At 42.0% G+C, this 19,710-nt stretch overlaps 1 long non-coding RNA gene across 3 annotated transcripts in view; it reads right to left on the bottom strand.

The window, feature by feature from the left end:
• LOC310844748 overlaps positions 1–19,710 on the bottom strand; it is a 109,692-nt gene that overhangs the window by 3,237 nt on the left and 86,745 nt on the right. The window contains exons 2-3 of one of the 3 annotated variants that reach the window (XR_014564302.1): positions 10,407–10,582; positions 3,560–3,618 (exon numbers count right to left, since the gene is read on the bottom strand). This is a non-coding gene — a long non-coding RNA (uncharacterized lncRNA). Of the gene's footprint in view, positions 1–3,559; positions 3,619–10,267; positions 10,583–19,710 lie in introns of those variants that run through there. The other 2 variants (XR_014564303.1, XR_014564304.1) reach the window with 2 other exon arrangements.

The raw sequence follows: 19,710 nt of genomic DNA, 5'->3' as shown, positions 1-19,710 counted from the left end.
CTGTGATCACCAATAGTCAGCATGGATTTAAGTCATGTCAGACTAACCTGATCTCGTTTTTTGACAGAATTACAAGCCTGGTAGATGAAGGGAACGCAGTGGATGTAGCCTACCTTGATTTCAGCAAGGCATTTGACAAGGTGCCCCATGATATTCTTGTAAGGAAGCTGGTAACATGCGGTTTTGAGTATGCTACCACTCAGTGGATTTGTAACTGGCTGACTGACCGAACCCAAAGGGTCTCATCAATGGTTTCTCTTCATCCTGGAGAAGAGTGACTAGTGGGGTGCCACAGGGTTCTGTCTTGGGCCCAGTCTTATTCAACATCTTTATCAATGACTTGGATGATGGACTCAAGGGCATCCTGATCAAATTTGCAGATGAAACCAAACTGGGAGGGGTGGCTAACACCCCAGAGGACAGGATCACACTTCAAAATGACCTTGACAGATTAGAGAACTTGGCCAAAACAAACAAGATGAATTTTAACAGGGAGAAATGTAAAGTATTGCAATTGGTCAAAAAAAATGAGAGGCACAAATACAAGATGGGTGACACCTGGCTTGAGAGCAGTACATGTGAAAAGGATCTAGGAGTCTTGGTTGACCACAAACTCGACATGAGCCAACAGTGTGACGTGGCAGCTAAAAAAGCCAATGCAATTCTGGGCAGCATCAATAGGAGTATAGCATCTAGATCAAGGGAAGTAATAGTGCCACAGTATTCTGCTCTGGTCAGACCTCACCTGGAATTCTGTGTCCAGTTCTGAGCACCACAGTTCAAGAAGGACACTGACAAACTGGAACGTGTCCAGAGGAGGGCAACCAAAATGGTCAAAGGCCTGGAAACGATGCCTTTTGAGGAACGGCTAAGGGAGCTGGGCATGTTTAGCCTGGAGAAGAGGAGATTAAGGGGTGATATGATAGCCATGTTCAAATATATAAAAGGATGTCACATAGAGGAGGGAGAAAGGTTGTTTTCTGCTGCTCCAGAGAAGCGGACACGGAGCAATGGATCCAAACTACAAGAAAGAAGATTCCACCTAAACATTAGGAAGAACTTCCTGACAGTAAGAGCTGTTCGACAGTGGAATTTGCTGCCAAGGAGTGTGGTGGAGTCTCCTTCTTTGGAGGTCTTTAAGCAGAGGCTTGACAACCATATGTCAGGAGTGCTCTGATGGTGTTTCCTGCTTGGCAGGGGGTTGGACTCGATGGCCCTTGTGGTCTCTTCCAACTCTATGATTGTATGATTCTATGATTGGCCCATCAGACTCATTCTTGTCTGCACTGATTGCTGGGAGCTTTCCAGAGTTTCAAGGCTCTTTCCCAGTCATATGTGGAGATACTGAGGAATAATCCTAGGACCTTTTGTAAGTAAAGCATGTACTAGCTCTACCACTGACCTGTGGCCCTTAGAGATATATCTAGGCTTGCCATACTTGAAATGTTCTGGTTTTTGGGTGTAAAAATGGCATGGGGGGGGGGGAATTTGCCAAATTGGCTGGCAAAATGTTAGTGAAAACCTGGATGTATGGCAACACAATGGAAAAAGAAGTGGAAACAGCTCAAAAAGCTTAAAATAGAGACACAGCACAACATCAGGCTAAGCACAATATCGGGATCTTTAGAGTGTGTGTCTTAGAGCCCAGTAGATCTTATCTTTGTTTGCTTATTGGAATCACTGTTCCTCAGCAGTGCTGTGGGATGGAGATTCCCATTAGCAAACAAAGTTTCTTCTTTGTGACAAGATCCTTATGGCTTGGCTCCTGCTCCTGTTCAGGAAAGGAAGCAAACAATTTTGCAGTAAAGGGCTTTATGCATTTGGAAACAAAGGTGCAGACGATCCTGATGACTGGGCTGCTGCCAGTTCAAATTTTAATTGCTGGTTTTACATATATTGTGATGTATTTTAAGTATTGTTTTTAACCAGTTTGCTTTCATTATTTTTTATTCTATGACTGATGTTTTTAAATGTTGTAAGCTGCCTTGAATTTCGACTTGGCAGGATATAAATATATTACATTATAAATAAAGTAATATGAGAGGCAGTTGGGTGGAATCCATATGCATTATGAAATATACTGGGAGTCGAGAGTGGATTTAATGCTCTTTATTCAGCTCATAGTGGTGAGGAGGAATGGAATGGATCCTATTCAACTCAGTACATAACACATTATTTTAAGTTTCTTGGTGGATAAACACTATACAGATTTAGCAATTAAAGTTTAGTAAGTGTTACAGGGCCAAGTTCAAGGTGTTACTTCTGGGTATATAAAGCCCTTAACAGAACAGTTATATATTCTCCAGAAATCTTTAATGGTTTAGTTAAGCATGTTATCATTGAGTAAATTTTCACTTAATTAGACACATCAAATTTAGATTCCCACCCCCCCCAACATTTTCCCAGATTATTATAAACTCCAGCCTCATTTCAGACATCATGGTATATCGAGACATCGCAGTGTTTAGCTGGCGATGTATCATGATATTAAAAACTAGATATTGCCCAGCCCTAGCTGCAACCTTTCCTTGCAGGCATCAGTCAAACCCCATGATCATTTTGATGCTCCATTTCTGAACCTTTTCCAACTGTGCCCCCCAACATTAAAACTCTCTCTGTGTGTTAAAAATAAACTCTCTCTCTCTCTCTCTTAAAATAAAGCCTGTTCTGTTTGGCAGAAGATTGTAGCAGTCAATCCTATTGTATAAACCTGGATGAAGCTAAGCAGGATTTTAATTTCAGATGTTGTGTGTATGTGTGTGTACAGAATCCTGTGTTCTCTTCCACTAACCCCCCCCCCCCAAGTGTGTACTTGAGGCAAAGGAAATGAAGAGTCATCTTCCTCATCCCAAGGACATGGAAAGCGTAGCCTATCAAATTGAGTATCAATAATTAAGGCCTTTGATGCTTTGAATCATTTAGATAATAAGATTGCTTTGAAGTAAATAAATAACAAATTAGAATTTGTGGCAGTCACAGGTGTTTGGCAAGGCCGGCTCATAATCAAAGGGAAAATGAATGCATTTTAACTCTGTGTAATTAGAAAAAGAAATGAAGTTTATATGCAAATCGTACAGCACTTTAGTAAGAGATAACCGGTCAGATGCCTTTTTTTTGTAATTTAAAATTTCATTCAAGGGGAGAATTTGCAAACTATCCATTTCCAATGCAATTTGACTACAGCTGGTTGAGCTGTCTTAGTTACCCTGGGAGAGAGATTCAGACATTGCTGGTAGGATGCCAAGCTTGTTATGGCACAGAAAAGACAACATATGCATTTTAAAACTCATCTCTCTTTCCTCCTCTCCCAGGCTGGTAGCAAACAGGCATCCCTGAAGGTTAGAGACATTGCTCGATGCCAGGAATTATAGCAAAGATCTAGTGCAAAATAAATTGGCAACAAGGAAAAAACATAGACAATGCAATTTATCTAGAGAGCCAGTTTGCAGTGTAATGGCTAGAGGGGTTAGATTAGGACCTTAGCTGACCAGGGTTCAAATCCATGCTCAGCCATGAAGCTCAATGAGTAGGTCAGTCACTGTTTCTCACCATAACTTACCCCACAGGTTTGTTCTGAGGAAAAAATGAAGAAGGGGAAACAATGTACTCCCTGAGCCCCTTGGAGGAAATTCAACAATAAAAATTACAATATGCGTGATTATTTATTTTACCTATGAAAAATATTTATAGATGGCCATTTGTACAAAATCTCAAGGCAGTGTACAACAAAAGAGACAAAACACTGTTAAAAACAATACAGAATTATCATAAAAATGGTTCACTCATCTTTAAAGCTTAAAGCACTGAATTGGCCTGTTGACACAGACATTCTGCAAGAGACACCTGAAGGTTAGAACTGAGGATGTCTGCCATATCTCTGCTGGAAGAGCATTTTATACTGTAAGACTAGCGGCACGAAATACCTAACATCCACTTGAGGTCCATCGGGTCTCTTGTGACAACCAACAGTACTCTTTCATGGGATGTCAGTGATCAAGCTAGGATAGAAAGGCTCAGGTAGTCCTGAAGGTATCCTGCACTCAAGTTGTTCAGGGCTTTGTATATCAGCACAATAAAGTATCACCTGACACAGTAGTCTATGGGCAGCCAGTGCAGAAATGCTCCATAGTTAAATGGAAGCAGGCTTCTAAAGGCATACTCCTAGCAGAACAAGAGCTCAGTGTACAAAAAGGGTGTGGCATATGCGATTCTTAGCCTCATTTAGCTCTCAGGGCTACATGAAACTCACATTGTATTGAAAACCGGGGATATACCTAATCAGCTCTTAGGATAATGCACTGTGTTCCCTCTTCTCCCTTCAAGAGATGATTAGTGCTGTTGTTATTTGTCTACTTGGGCCTATGTATGTGTTACTGGGCATTCATACACCTGGGTGGGAATGAGATTATTGGGATCGTGGCAAGAAATCATGGAACACAAATAGCTTATTTGGGGTCAGCGCCATTACTGTGCTCTCAAAGGACCATAGGTCCCTGGTACAAATTTGCATAAAATCTACATATGCTGCACATATAGATTCTTCTGGGAAATTTAAATGGTGGCGTCTCAGCAGTAGTGAACTTTTGCAGTGACTCCAGAAGCCCTAGAAATATTTTTTGAAATGTTTTAAAAGTGGGGGGCAGGAGATCTGGGATCTACCTCTAAAGACCGGGGGCTCGGATTGCTTGGACAACCCCCTAACCACCCCCCGCTTGAAATCCATGTTGCTTATTAGCTGTGGGAGCAATTTAAAAGCACAAATCAAGTAGATCAACATGCTCTGTCTGTTGGTTTCTGCTTCCTTCACTGAGCAGCGAAGTGCTTGTCACAAGACAATGTTTACATTCCACAGTCAAATGCTGTTGGGTTTTCTCACGGGAAAGGAGACTGGATGTGACGTACACTGGTTTCCTGTTTTTCACTGATCTTTGCAGTTCAGTGTTGTTGTTCTCTCCGTGCTTTAGAGGAGAGAGGATGCTTTTCTCTGCTCCGGCAGAGGCAAGATGTTTTTCTGTAATCTACCAGCTTTGAAGTGTAAATAAAGCAATATAGAGTATGTGGCACGTACTCCTCATCCTTCCGCTGTGCACGGGACGCTGCTCATCAACAACACTTGGTTATGGGCCCAGAAGTCGAATCGGAGTGCCGGCAAAGGATCAGAATGCAGAGGGACAGATAGGAACAGAATCTGCTCTGCGCGTCAAGATGATTGATGAGGTATGTGCTACTGCTCCGGGCAGCCTGCCAGCTTCTAATTAATGGCTTTATGGCTGGACTTTGAACTTTTAAGGCCGTTTTGCCGGGCTCAAAGGAACAAGCTCCTATGCTGGGGAAATCGAAAGTAACTTTTAAAAGTGCTTTTGGAATAAAGCAGCTGCAGCAGTGACGCAGCATGAATTTAAGGCAGCAGAGAGAAAGCACTTTTGAACTTGCCTTTGGAATGAGGTTTGAAGCAGCTGCAATTAAGCAGAGTGGCACAGGCTCACAGGCAGAGGCTGTTTTGGACTTGCTTTTGGAATGAAGCAGCTGTACACAGACACAGCTAGTATAAAGCAGCCTGATTTAAAGCAGCAGAGATGACGCAGAAGGCTAATGCCAAAGTCATGATGGCTAGCTGCAGAAGGCTGGCTGAGGCAAGTGGGGAATTTGATGCTGATCAGCCAAATGCTCAACTCACAGTAGCCTGTGATACTGCCATGATTCAGAATGAAGCAGACCGCCAGGGTGATAGCTGCATGGGCAAGGGGGAGACTTCACAGACGTCATCCCATAGTGCAGTGGAACCACCAGATGGCGCCAAAGCTTTGAAGGCAGTGAAATGCTACTCGTGTGGACGTCTAGGCCATATGAAGAGGGAATGCAGAAATCCCAGGGCCAAGACAGAGCAGCGCAGCGAAAGCTCATCGCGTGGAAAAGGCCGAGGCAAAGGTCCGGTGTCCAGGACAACTCAGCACAAGGCAATGGTCTCACGCTTCACTCCAAAGGTTGCAGAGGTCCAGAAGACGTCTAGATCTTTCTTTGTTGTTGATTCAGCGGCGACCCACCACATGTGCAACGATAAGCGACTGTTCGTGTCTTTTACACCGCAGGAAGGTGCGATTCACCAGGCGGATGACCACACAATCCCCAGTAAAGGCTACGGAACTGTTGTTCTTCACAGTTTGGACTTATCGATACAGGATGTGCTTTATGTGCCAGATGCCAAGCATAATCTGCTCAGCGTTGGACAGCTGAATGAGCGGAAAATTGACGTTTCCTTTAAGAACAAAAGGTGCATCATCACAAAGAAAAATGATTATGTATTGCATGCTGAATATGTTGATCGTTTGTATGTTTTGTATTTTGATGATGTTGTGCAGGATGACACTTGTTGCATTGCAGGTTCTAACAAAAGTTTGCATGCAGAATGTATTCACGATTTTCATCGAAAATTTGGTCATTTGCATTTTGAGGCAGTATCTAAAATGCCTGCCTTGGTTGAAGGTATGACTATTAAACCCTGCAGGTACCACATGAAGTGCAAGGCATGCGCAGCAAACAAAGTGAAAATGGCTGCGAAAGGTAAGGTGTCTAGTAGGCAAGCTACAGAACCATACCAGGTTGTTCATGCTGATTTGGTTGGACCACTAGCGCCCTCTTTGGGTGGAAACAGGTACTTCATGGTTCTCATTGATGCATTTTCCAGGTATATTTATGTGTACAATCTCAAGCAGAAATCAGAGGCTTTTCCAAGGTTCAAGGAATTCTGTGCTTGGTTGGAAAATGTGCATGGTAAGAAGGTAAAGACTCTTTTCAGTGATCGCGGGGGAGAATTCACTTCTCAGCAGTTTGAAGCTTTTCTGACTGAGAAAGGAATTCAACACGATTTGTCTAGTCCTCGCTCGCCATGGCAGAATGGACTTGCGGAATGAGCAAATCAGACATTGCTTCAAGGGTTAAAAACCTTGCTGCATGATGCCAATCTTCCAGAGAGTTATTGGGCCGAAGCTCTCTCGTGTTTTGTTTACAGTTATAATCGCAGGTTATCTTCAGCGATTGGTTGTACCCCCTATGAGAAGATGTTTGGCAAGAAGCCATACATCAAACACATGAAAATTTTTGGTTCTGACATGTGGGTTCACTCACCACAAAGCTCCAAGTTAGACAAGCGTGGATTGCATGGTATCTTTCTAGGTTATCAGAAAGGGTCTTACAGAATAATGATGACTGACTCTAAGGCAATTAAGCTCACAAGAAGTGTTGAGTACAATGCCAAGTGGGGGGAGAATGTGGGAATTTTCCAATGTTATCCTGATGACAGTGATGAGACTGAGGATAGTCAAAAGCAACCGCAACAACCCACACCCACTGATGAAGGTTCTGATTCTGAGTCTGAAACTGAATCGGGTGATTCAGAGGATTTCAAGAGTGTGAAAGCCTCTATGCGACCCTCTGAAAGCTCTGATCAAGAATTAGAGGAACCATTGTTCACAATAGGTCACTTTTCTCCTAAGAAGGAAGAGGAAAGTGTTGAGGACTTAAGGCTAATTCGTAGGTCACAGAGAGCCACAAAAGGCAGACCTCCAAAGAGATTTGCTGATGAGTTTGCTAAGATAGCAGTAACAACTGTTAAAAACTCCAAGAAGGTATTTGAACCTTCAAGTTTCCAAGAAATCCAGGATTTGGATTCAAAGGAAGCTGAACCATGGTTAAATGCCATGAAGGCTGAGCTTGATTCCTTGGAAAGGAACAAAACATGGGACCTTGTTCCAGTAGTTCCAGGAATGAAACTGCTTGGAAGCAAATGGGTCTTCAAAGCGAAGACTGATCAAAATGGCAAGATAGTCAGACACAAAGCCAGATTGGTAGCCAGAGGTTTTGCACAGGTACCAGGTGAAGACTATCACGAGACCTACTCACCCACAGTGAGGTATGAGGGCATTAGGCTTATGCTCAAGCTAGCTGCAGAAGAGAATCTACACATTAGTCACCATGATGTGAATACAGCTTTTCTGTACGGATCTCTAGATGAATCACTTTATATGCTTCTACCTGATGGCGTACAGGTAAAACAGGGATTTGTTTGTGCTCTGAAGAAGTCCCTTTATGGTCTCAAACAAAGTGCACGGTGTTGGCACACAAAACTCACTGAAGTATTGTTTTCTCTAGGTTTTAAACAAGGGAAAGCTGATCCATGTGTATTTGTCAAAGAGGAGGGGCAAAAGAAACTGTATTGTTTGTTTTATGTTGATGATCTTTTATTCTTTTGGAAGGATGTCACAATGTACAATAACGCCCTAGCTCAACTGAAAGAGCACTTTGACATGAAAGATCTTGGTGAGGTAAACAACTACCTATCTCTGGAAATAGAGAGAGATCAAGATGGTAACATTCTAGTACACCAGTCACGGAAAATTGCTGATGTGTTAAGCAAACTAAACCTGATGGATGCTAACCCTGTGGACACACCGATGATAACAGGTTATCAGGTAGATGACACTGAAGAAGCATTTTCTGACACTACACTGTACAGAAGTGTGCTAGGCAAGCTAAACTTCATTGCCAGATGTTCAAGACCTGACATTGCTGTTAGCTGTAATTTGCTAAGCAGACAAGTCAACAATCCTACTGTTAAGGATTGGAAAGCTCTGAAACGCATAGCGCGGTATTTGAAAGGCACTATGCATTACAGACTGAGATTTAACAATCAGAAGTCTGGTGGTCTTGAGATATTTGCAGATGCAAGTTTTGGAAGTGACACTACAGACAGGAAAAGTACGTCTGGAGTTTGCTATAAGTACAATCAGGGTCTATTTGATTGGTCATGCAAGAAGCAAACAACAGTTAGCTTAAGTACTTGTGAAGCTGAACTGAATGCACTGTCTTATTCACTTAAGGATTGTGAATGGTTGTTACAATTGTGCAAAGACATGAAAATTCCTGTCAAATGTCCAATCCAGGTTTACCAGGACAACAAAGCATGTTTGGCTTTGCTGAATTCTGAAGGTTGTAAGCAAAGCACGAAGCACTTGCAATTGAAGTTGCAACATGCTAGGGAACGTATTCCACAAGGAGAAGGGGACGGCAGAGGACGAGATGGTTGGATAGTGTTTTCGAGGTTACCAGCATGAGTTTGAGCAAACTGCGGGAGGCAGTGGAGGACAGAGGTGCCTGGCGTTCTCTGGTCCATGGGGTCACGAAGAGTCGGACACGACTAAACGACTAAACAACAACAGGGAACGTATTCAAAAGGGACTCGTAACGGTGTCCTATATGCCAGGTAATGAAATTCCTGCTGATGTATTGTCCAAGATTGTATCAAGGGATCAACACTGTACCTATGTGCAGAAGTTGGGTTTGTACTGATATTGTACGAACACGCTGCCCAGTGATGTTCACAGAAAGGGGGAGGATGTTGGTTTCTGCTTCCTTCACTGAGCAGCGAAGTGCTTGTCACAAGACAATGTTTACATTCCACAGTCAAATGCTGTTGGGTTTTCTCACGGGAAAGGAGACTGGATGTGACGTACACTGGTTTCCTGTTTTTCACTGTTCTTTGCAGTTCAGTGTTGTTGTTCTCTCCGTGCTTTAGAGGAGAGAGGATGCTTTTCTCTGCTCCGGCAGAGGCAAGATGTTTTTCTGTAATCTACCAGCTTTGAAGTGTAAATAAAGCAATATAGAGTATGTGGCACGTACTCCTCATCCTTCCGCTGTGCACGGGACGCTGCTCATCAACAACACTGTCATGTTCATCTGCCTGGCAACAAATCCACAAATCCACTGGAAAGCATGGGATGAATGAATGATGTATAAGCAGCCCACAAACAGATCAGACCCAGTGCAGTGGTTAAAATGTTGGACTCAAACCCAGGAGACCCAGGGTTCTAGTCCCCATGCAGCTGTAAAGCTCACTGGCTGACCTTGGGCTAGTTGCTGTCTCTTAGCCTAACATACTTCATAGGGTTGTTGTGGGGGTGATATATGGGGAGGTGGAGAACCATGGGCACCACCTTGAGCTCATTGGAGGAAAGATGATGATAATGATGATGATGATTTTTATATGTTTATTTGCTTGTTTGCCACCCATCTGACAGAGTTGCCCCAGCCACTCTGGACGGCTTCCAGCAAATGAAACACATTAAGCACAATAAAACATCAAACACCAAAAACTTCCCTATGATAAGTTATAAATGTAATAAATACTGTCTAAAATAAATGCTCACTGCAGCATATCTACTCCACCAACAAATCAGAATGAATGTAGAACAAAAGACAACAACAACAACAGGTTTAAGCTCCACAAAAGCTTTTTGCAAGCAAGTCTGGTTTAATGCTCAATAAACCAGCAGTTTAGAGGGGCCCTATGACTTTCACTGAAAAGTACTTAGTAGAAAAGCTTAGGGCTTTGTTTTTCTCGGGTCCCTTACCCGCTTTCTGTAGTAGCCAGCCCCTATTGTTTTCCTCATTCCCCGTGTGTGTAGTGATGCATCACCATCGTGAACCATTCAGCTGCATGTGGCTCCTCTGATTTGTGCTGTTAACTGTTTTCCACAGCTATATTTCCCTCACCTCTGCTGATTTTCATGCTGGCCAGTCACCTTGCCTAGGCAAAAAGAGAAAGACAGCGAGTGAGAAATGCAGTGTATGTACTGAGCTGTAATCTTTTGCTTAATTAATGCATGCATATTTCATAGGCAGGACACTTAGGTGATTATTTATATCGCAATAGGGGGTGGGATATCCAGAAAGACCTAGGTATTTTTCCTTCTAAATTCCACTTTGAATATTCATTGCTACTTTAAATCCTCTTTGTTGAATTTTAAATTGTCCATGGCATTATTCCAGGGGTGAAAATCCTTTTTACAGAACTTGGTTGTTAGCTTGTACAAAATTCCTAAAGGCATCCAGGAACTCTTTTAGGGTATTTCACTTCTAGAGATGGGAATCGGGATTGTGTCCATTTTTATTGAAGTTAATTTGGAAAATATCTACTGGACAGTTGAAATTAATTTAATATAAAATCTGATTGATTCCAAAGGGACCCCTAGGGACCAGCAGAGCCAGTACTCAACCATCAATTGACTTTGGGCCATTGTGCTGCATCTCTCAGCCTAACCTACATAACAGGGTTGTTTTTGGGGTGGAATGGGTGCAAAAGAACCATGTGCACTGCTCTGGGTTCACTGGAGGAACTGGGTGCATGGGAAGTAAAAATTGAATGAAGAAAGGGGTGCACCACCTTAGCTAGTGTTTGCCTCTTCCCAATAAAATATGGTGTTTGTGTGCCAGGACGATAGGGGTTCCTTACATACTGTGAAGTTCTCACAATTAATATTATTGTAGATATTAATATTGCACAGCTTGAAGTGACTGGGTGCCTAAACAGACACCTTTTTGGAATACAAACTGTCTAGGCCCATTAGATTGATTCAAAACCTTACTTGCAGAACTTTCTCCAAAACAGAACAAAAACCAGTAAATGATAATAATAGTTCCATATAATATATTGTGCAAGTCCACCACAGATTCTTCTTCTCATAAATAAAAGATAATTCCTAGAAGCAGAGGTCTCTCTCTTCCTGCAGCCTCCATTTTGCCTGAGGCTGTGTGTTCCTGGAGAACTTCAGTACATCCTTATTTCTACAGAACCTGAGAACAAAGACTCAGCCACCACCCTTCCAAGATGGCAAATTTGCAATTCAGTAGTCTCCCATGTGATCTAAGGTTAATCACACATGTGTTGGCAGAGAATAACAACAGTTAATTATCAACTCAGAGTTTAGAGTCCTATTCTTTGTTTCAGTAGAGCCCCATGGAAAAACCCCACGTCAAAACCTTCAGTAATACACATAGGCATTCTCCATTTCATTGTGAATTAAATAATTATACTTAACAAACAATACATCCAGTTTGGCCCTTTCATGTGCCACCTACTCCTGTGTTCACAGGTTCATCCTTGGCATGGCCTGATGAAACCAATAAAACCAGAAAGACAATATGTCCATTAATATATGAAAAGCTGCTAGGCAGGGATATGTCTAGGTTAGACCCAGATGCGTAGCCTCTGTCCAAGAGGGACCTATAAAAATGGCCGGCATCATTCATCTTGCTGCAATTGGCATGATTTTTCTGTTTTCCTGTCCAGTCCCTTCACCCAGGGGATATGGTGTCCTCTCCTAAGAAGCATGGAATTCTTTAGAGTGCATTTCATTACTTAGCCAAAGGTCACAGGTGACTTTGCAGGGAAACATCATTAAAGTGGTGTAGATGAATTCAGATAGTTTGCAGATAAGCTTGACTCCCCCGTTCCCTGTCAAAATGGGCTGCATAGAATGCAGCGCCATGGCTACCTTTGCGTGCCTTCCCCAGGTCTGCTGAGGAGAAATGAATCTGGAGTGAAACTGCTTGATCAGCCCTGACTTTGAATTCATTGCCCAAATTACTCGTACGGCATCTTGAGATGAGAGATGGCATCATTTAAAAATAGCAGGCCAGCTGAGAGAAGGGAGGGAACAGTCTTGGTGGCTGATGCAGGCTTATAGGTGCTGGGGAGAGAAATGTCGTGCACCCTTGACAGAGCTGGAGTGTGTAGGTGGAAGATAGAAAAGAACATGCTGATAGGAAACAATTAAGGTTAAAGGAAACTTATTAAAGAAGAGGAAGGGAGGGTAATTCTAAATAATGAATTTCATTAATTAAAGCAATGTGCTTGGCTTGCTCCATCCGCTGAATATTCTATCACCGCCCTTAATTTATCCACATTGTGCACGAACAGGTGCACTGACTAGCAGAGTACTTTCCTGTACCTCAGTTTCCCATTCATGTGGAATGGAGGCTGCTGTCCTATCTAGTGCAGAGCCAAAAAGAATTCTTCCATGTTTATCCTCTTGACCTTCAATTCACAAGAAAAGAAATTGCATTTGAAAACTGTCAAAGGGGGGGGGGGAAGCGGTGTTGGTGAAAGGCTCATGGGTTGAATGTGGGATTTTTGTTGTTGCATTTAACGAACTTTTGGCAGAAATCGACAGAGAGTTCCAGGAATGGAAATGAGTCAAGCAAATGTGGCCTAGTGTTCATTCATATCATTGTTTCTGCATGTGTTTTAAGTTTGCCAGTGATACATAATTAACAGTGCTCTTTATCATTTCTCCTCCATCCCTAATGGCGAAATAGGAAGGTAAGCTCAAGGTGAAGGCAGATTCCAAAATATGTTGTCCTGCAACTCAAAGAATTATGAACAGCTCCTGATGCTCGAAGGCAGCGTCAACACTGTTAAATCTCCCCATATACAGCAAGTATATAAGTATTTTTAATATAAAAACTAAATGCTAGAATGGGAAATAATATATCTCCAGTGGCTATGCAAATGTAAATGACTATATATCAATGCTATAATTATTGTGAGTAAGCTTCAGTGCAGGAACGAAACCACAAGAAAGCTTCATTGAGTCAGCGGTTTCCGACAAAGATTTGTTTTCATCCAAATTGTGATGTAGTGTTGGGTAAACAAGCTTTTAGAAAACCTGCGACCAGCTGAAATGTTTCCATGACATTTTAAAATATCCAAATGAAACAGATTGTTAAGCAAACAAAAGAATTCCCTTGCTGCATTTGAAATGCAAATATTATGCATCATGGAAACTGGTACGGCAGGAAATAGGTGGGACTGGTTTTCTTCCTAATCAGTTTCTCATCAATTTCTGTAGAGAAATGGGATATGAAAACCAACCACTCTGAATGAACAGGGCATAATAAGGAATATGGAACGTTCCCCCCAATATTTTTCCATGATTACATCTAAAACTCTTTCTCTCTCTCTCTTGTCTCATCACCATTAAGGGAAATTTCACACTGAGAAATAAAATAACCTGAAAAGTTTGCGATGTTGTTGTTGTTAATATTATGATTATCACAATGTGACCATCCTCTCAGCAATTGCTTGGCACTTAAATTTAAAATAGCAGATGTCCTACCTACAAGCTTATAATATAAAGCAGTTCAGCTTCAACAATAAGGACCTACTTACAAGCTCTGTAACTTAAATCCACACCAGAGAATACCTCAGGGGTCATTACGAAAAAGGACTTAATAGTGATTCTAGGCCCTCTCCTATCATATTCTGCCCTGGATCTAGTCCCCAAAAGGCCTGGTTATCCCTAAACCTCCTTGACCTCAGTTGTTACTACAAGGACCAACTGGTCTTGAATAATGTCCTGCTGGTTCCCCATGTACTGCATGGTGTGAATGATTAAAGAGTATATTAATAAGCAGTGCCTTCAAAAAAATAAACAATAACAGGAAGATGAGGCAGGTTTTTTAAAAATGTAAGAAATGCAAAAACTTTGAAAAATAAAGCCAAAGATCGATCTGTTATAAAGTTTTCTCACCATCTTCTTCACAAGGTTTATGTTTTTTTGTCAATGAGGCAACAGCCTTGGCTTGTGTCAGCATCATACAATGAGAAATTCAGCAGTCAGTTTATACTGAAAGATAAACGATCTCTAAACTGATGTGATTTCAACAAGAGAAAGCAGTGCAAATTATGAAATGTCGTGATTTTGAGTACATTTTTTTAAAAAGAGCCATGCAGTTTGGGTGCCTGGATATGAGTTGATGTTTATCTCCCTCTTGGATTGATGGAGCAAGTGTCACGAATCCATAATGGAACCTTGTGAGATGTCATATATATATATATATATATATATATATATATATATATATATATGAGAGATCAACCTTTTCAATACTTATCTCATGGGATTTTAATCATTCAATTTGTCACTGTAGTCTGATCTGTGTCAGGAGGTAGATTTCCAAGCAGGGACTTTCTTCCAATGCAAGAAAACATTTTGCAAACTGCTGCTCCTTGTGTTACTGCTACTGCTGTGCCAAAAGAATTTATCCAGCCTTCCACTGACAATTATCCATCAATTGGTGAGAAAGGAAATTGCATTGGAAACTATGAAAGGGGAGAGAAAATCATGGGTGGGGTGCAGCATAGCTTTAGTTGCATTTACCTAAGTTTTGTGATGGCCGAGGATGTTTGTGAGTGTCCTTTCTTCCATTCTACATCTCATCTCACCAGTGGTCTGTGCTTTGCAGCCTCTCTGGGTGTCCATGCTTCAGTTAAAGCTCATGGGGAAGATATCATAAGGTAACTTGTCTCATTCAGTAAACATGGGCAGCCTGGGAGGCTGCAGAATACTTTGTGTGTGTGTGGGGGGGGGATACTGGAAAGAAAAAGGACATACCCTACCATCAATCACCGCACAATGATAAGGTAAGCTCCAAAACCTCAGACCCACAGAAATATGGAAGAATTCCTACAGGCTCTGAGAATGAGGCAGAAGAATGGAACTTTTCCCCCACAGTGGAATTTTCTTTTCTTCTTCCTCTTCTTCTTTGAGAAAACAGAGGGCAGATTTTGGCACAGCAGTAGTTACTGCTGGAAGGTGATAAAAGCTGTCAAATCCAGACTGATGGGTGCAGGGGGAGGGAATTGCAAAGACTTAGGAGGCAAACTACTTTCCTGGCTAATACTGAATAATAGGGCGTCACTGACATTGGGAGCAGCCAGCTAAAGAACAGGGGCTGGCAATTTTGTGCCACTACACTTGAAAACAAAGAAGCCAAGTGCCCTGTTTAATCTCTTTCCTCTTTGAAAACTTTGAAGTATTCTATGCGGTTCTTGTAATCTCCTCAGGCAGCAGGAATTCAAATGCCTTTAATTCGGTAACCTTTTACTCTCCGTCTTCTAATTATATTTCCACCTCTGTTTATCAGCTCTACGCATCCCCTGATGTACACAGATCCTTTAGGAGGCTGCAAAAGGACCTTTCAAGAAAAGAAAAGAGGATACTTTAAGTCTTCTTCAAGAGCTTTCCCTGTCTTTGCTTATTTGGCAAGCCATTCATTCTAGCTTGCTTGTTCATTGTTATCTACAAAAATAAGGTTTTGAGGACAAAACAGGGGAGGTTCTTCTCTTTACTTTGCACTCAGACACATGAAAACGAGCTGCTTTATGTGGACCTCCAGAGGTATGATAGACCCTTCTGCATGGTGCTGTCTAGTGGGCTGTGATGAATGTTGGACCCACATGGCCAGGACCGATTGCACAAGGCTTCCACACTTGCATGTCATCTCAGGGAAAGGCTAACAATCTGATGAGAAAGGAAGGCAATGATTGGATCACTCCCCAAGGGTATAGAATTCATATACATACCACAACTATATGTGATTGTGCTATGTGGAAATGCAGTGGTGCACATGCCAATGTGAACCTAAATGGAAAGAGATTGGCCACTTGGGAGGCCTTGAGCATAGCTAATTTTTTTGTAAAGTGGTACCTTGGTTCTCAGGGGATGCAGGTGGCGCTGTGGGTTAAACCACAGAGCCTAGGACTTGCCAATCAGAAGGTCAGCGGTTTGAATCCCCGCAACGGGGTGAGCTCCCATTACTCAGTCCCTGCTCCTGCCAACCTAGCAGTTCAAAAGCACATCAAAGTGCAAGTAGATAAATAGGTACCGCTCCGGTGGGAAGGTAAATGACATTTCCATGTGCTGCTCTGGTTTGCCAGAAGCGGCTTAGTCATGCTGGCCACATGACCCGGAAGCTGTACGCCAAATCCCTATGCCAATAAAGCGAGATGAGCACCGCAACCCCACAGTCGGTCACAACTGGACCTAATGGTCAGGGGTCCCTTTACCTTTCCTTTACCTTGGTTCTCAAATGCCTTGGTACTCAAACAACCTGGAACCCAAACACTGAAAACCCAGAAGTAAGTGTTCTAGTTTGTGAACATTTTTCGGAAGCCGAACATGCTCTGTTTTGAGTGTTGCACTTCCATTTTGAGTGCCACACTTCTGTTTTTAGTGTTACACTGATGTCTATCTGTTTCTGCTATTTATTTTGCATTTTTGTTTTTGCGGCTTTTTTTGTGACTGTGTGGAACCCAGTTCAGCTACTGATTGATTGTGTGACTGCAGTACATTGTTTATTGTTTTCATTTTATGGATCAATGGTCTTGTTCGAGAGTAAAATTCATGTTAAATTGCTGTTTCAGGGGTTGTTTTAAAAGTCTGGAATGGATTAATCTATTTTGCATTATTTCTATGGGAAAGCGCACATTGGTTTTGGAAGACTTTGCTTTTGGAACGGACTTCCGGAACAAATTAAGTTTGAGAACCAAGTTACCACTTTATCTTAACACAGTTTATACAGGTTGCAAAGCTCAGCTTTCTTCGATGTAGAATTTGGGTCACTTGCTGCAGAATGTTTCACATCCTTAAAACAATAACAACAGCAACAAACAACAACAACAGTCAGAACATTGGTCCCTATAGCTCACTTTTTTTCTACGTGCATGGCGGTGACTCACTAGGATTTAAGGCAGCAGTATTGCCCATCCCTTCCTGGTGATGCTAAGGACTGGAAAAAAGATGGAGCTTGGTTTAATCTACCTGGGACTACAAATCCTAGGTATTAGCAAATCCACATTGCTGAAACAGATTTGTGTGCAGGAGTGGTGGATAATTTCTATTCTGTTATCATTTTAATGAAAAGCTGCTTAATTTGCACATTTCAAAACAATACGCAAACCAAAACACAATTATCATTGGAAATTCACACTTCTCTGAATGCAGTTCTCCAGCCAAACAACGTGTGCAAAAGTGCATATCTTAGTTTGTAAAAGAATGCATACATTCATTAAAATAACAAAGAAAAATGCATTGCATTATAGAAAATTGCTTGCAGCAATGTGTTTGTTACTCAAAACTGCAAAAAAAAGAGCAGCATGTATAGGGAGAAATTTGCACTAAAATGCTGATGAATTTTCATGAGGATTTGATTTTTAAAATTGCAAATCATTGCAGAAAGGGGAGAACTAGAGTTATGATTGGGAAAAGAAGAAACTGAGAGAAGCAAATTGGAAGATTCATCCATCCATAATCGTGAGCTAGCAGCATTCCATTGTTCCCCAAATAATATTATTTTCATATAAAGGTTTTATAGCTTTTCCTTCATCAATACTGAGACTAGGTTGAGATGCAACATAAAATATATAAGGATTTACTTTGGAGAAGAAGGGTGGATCTCCTGAACAGTTAAAAAGCTTGACTGCCGGTTACTTTGCTCTTAATCCCTTTTCTGATTCTGTCAAATAAAACAGCTGACCATCATCACTCCTCACTGTTCTGCAGGTAGCCAATACTTTTCTTTTCTAGCTGGCATGGAGAGTATTTGTTTTCCTGAATCTTTTCCTCTGTCTCTACAACTCTATGAGTTTATTCTGTATATTATTTTGCTAAGATCATGGCCACTGGTCCCATCATCTCCTGGCAAATAGAAGGGGAAGAAATGGAGGCAGTGAGAGACTTTACTTTCTTGGGCTCCATGATCACTGCAGATGGTGACAGCAGCCACGAAATTAAAAGACGCCTGCTTCTTGGGAGAAAGGCGATGGCAAACCTAGACAGCATCTTAAAAAGCAGAGACCTTACCTTGCCTACAAAGGTCCGTATAGTTAAAGCTATGGTTTCCCCAGTAGTGATGTATGGAAGTGAGAGCTGGACCATAAAGAAGGCTGATCGCTGAAGAATTGATGCTTTTGAATTATGGTGCTGGAGGAGACTCTTGAGAGTCCCATGGACTGCAAGAAGATCAAACCTATCCATTCTTAAGGAAATCAGCCCTGAGTGCTCACTGGAAGGACAGATCCTGAAGCTGAGGCTCTAGTACTTTGGCCACCTCAGGAGAAGAGAAGACTCCCTGGAAAAGACCCTGATGTTGGGAAAGATTGAGGGCACAAGAAGAAGGGGACAACAGAGGATGAGATGGTTGGACAGTGCTCTCAAAGCTACCAACATGAGTTTGACCAAACTGCGGGAGGCAGGGGAAGACAGGAGTGCCTAGTGTGCTCTAGTCCATGGGGTCACAAAGAGTCGGACATGACAAAACGACTAAACAACAACAACCTGAAGGAGCATCTCCACCCCCATTGTTCTGCCCTGACGCTGAGGTCCAGCACTGAGAGCCTTCTGGCGGTTCCCTCACTGTGAGAAGCAAAGTTACAGGGAACCAGGCAGAGGGCCTTCTTGGTAGTGGTGTCCGCCCTGTGGAACGCCCTTCTATCAGATGTCAAAGAGATAAACAACCATCTGACATTTAGAAGACATCTGAAGGCAGCTCTATTCAGGGAAGTTTTTAATGTGTGACATTTTAATGTATTTTTAATCTTTGTTGGAAGCCGCCCAGAGTGGCTGGGAAAACCCAACCAGATGGGCACAGTACAAAAAATAAATTATTATTATTATTATTATTATTATTATTATTATTAAATGAGAAATGTAGATATTCCTATTTGTTTTCTGCCTCAAGCAGGATATGTCTTTTTCTTTTTGGAAAGGTGGGATATATACCTCAAAAATAAATAAGTGAAACATGCAATAACTGCACAAACTCCACTTCTGCATGAGGGCGCCAGAAAGGAATATAGGAAGCTGCCTTATACTGGATAGCTCAGTTGGTTAGAGCATGGGCCTGAGAATGCAAGGTTGCAGGTTTGATCCCCGTATGGGACATGTAAATATTCCTGCATTGCAGGGGGTTGGACTAGATGAACCTCAGGGTTCCTTCCAACTCTGTGATTCTGTGAGTCTGAATATCTGAAACTCTATGATTTTGTGAGTCCATGTAGCTGAATATTATCTACACTGACTGGCAGCAGCTCTG

The sequence above is a fragment of the Podarcis gaigeae genome, assembly GCF_964106915.1.
Source record: "Podarcis gaigeae genome assembly, chromosome: 1".
Classification (NCBI taxonomy): Eukaryota; Metazoa; Chordata; class Lepidosauria; order Squamata; family Lacertidae; genus Podarcis; species Podarcis gaigeae.
The sequence above is the reverse complement of the archived record's forward strand: the minus strand, read 5'-3'. Positions and strand labels throughout refer to the sequence as shown.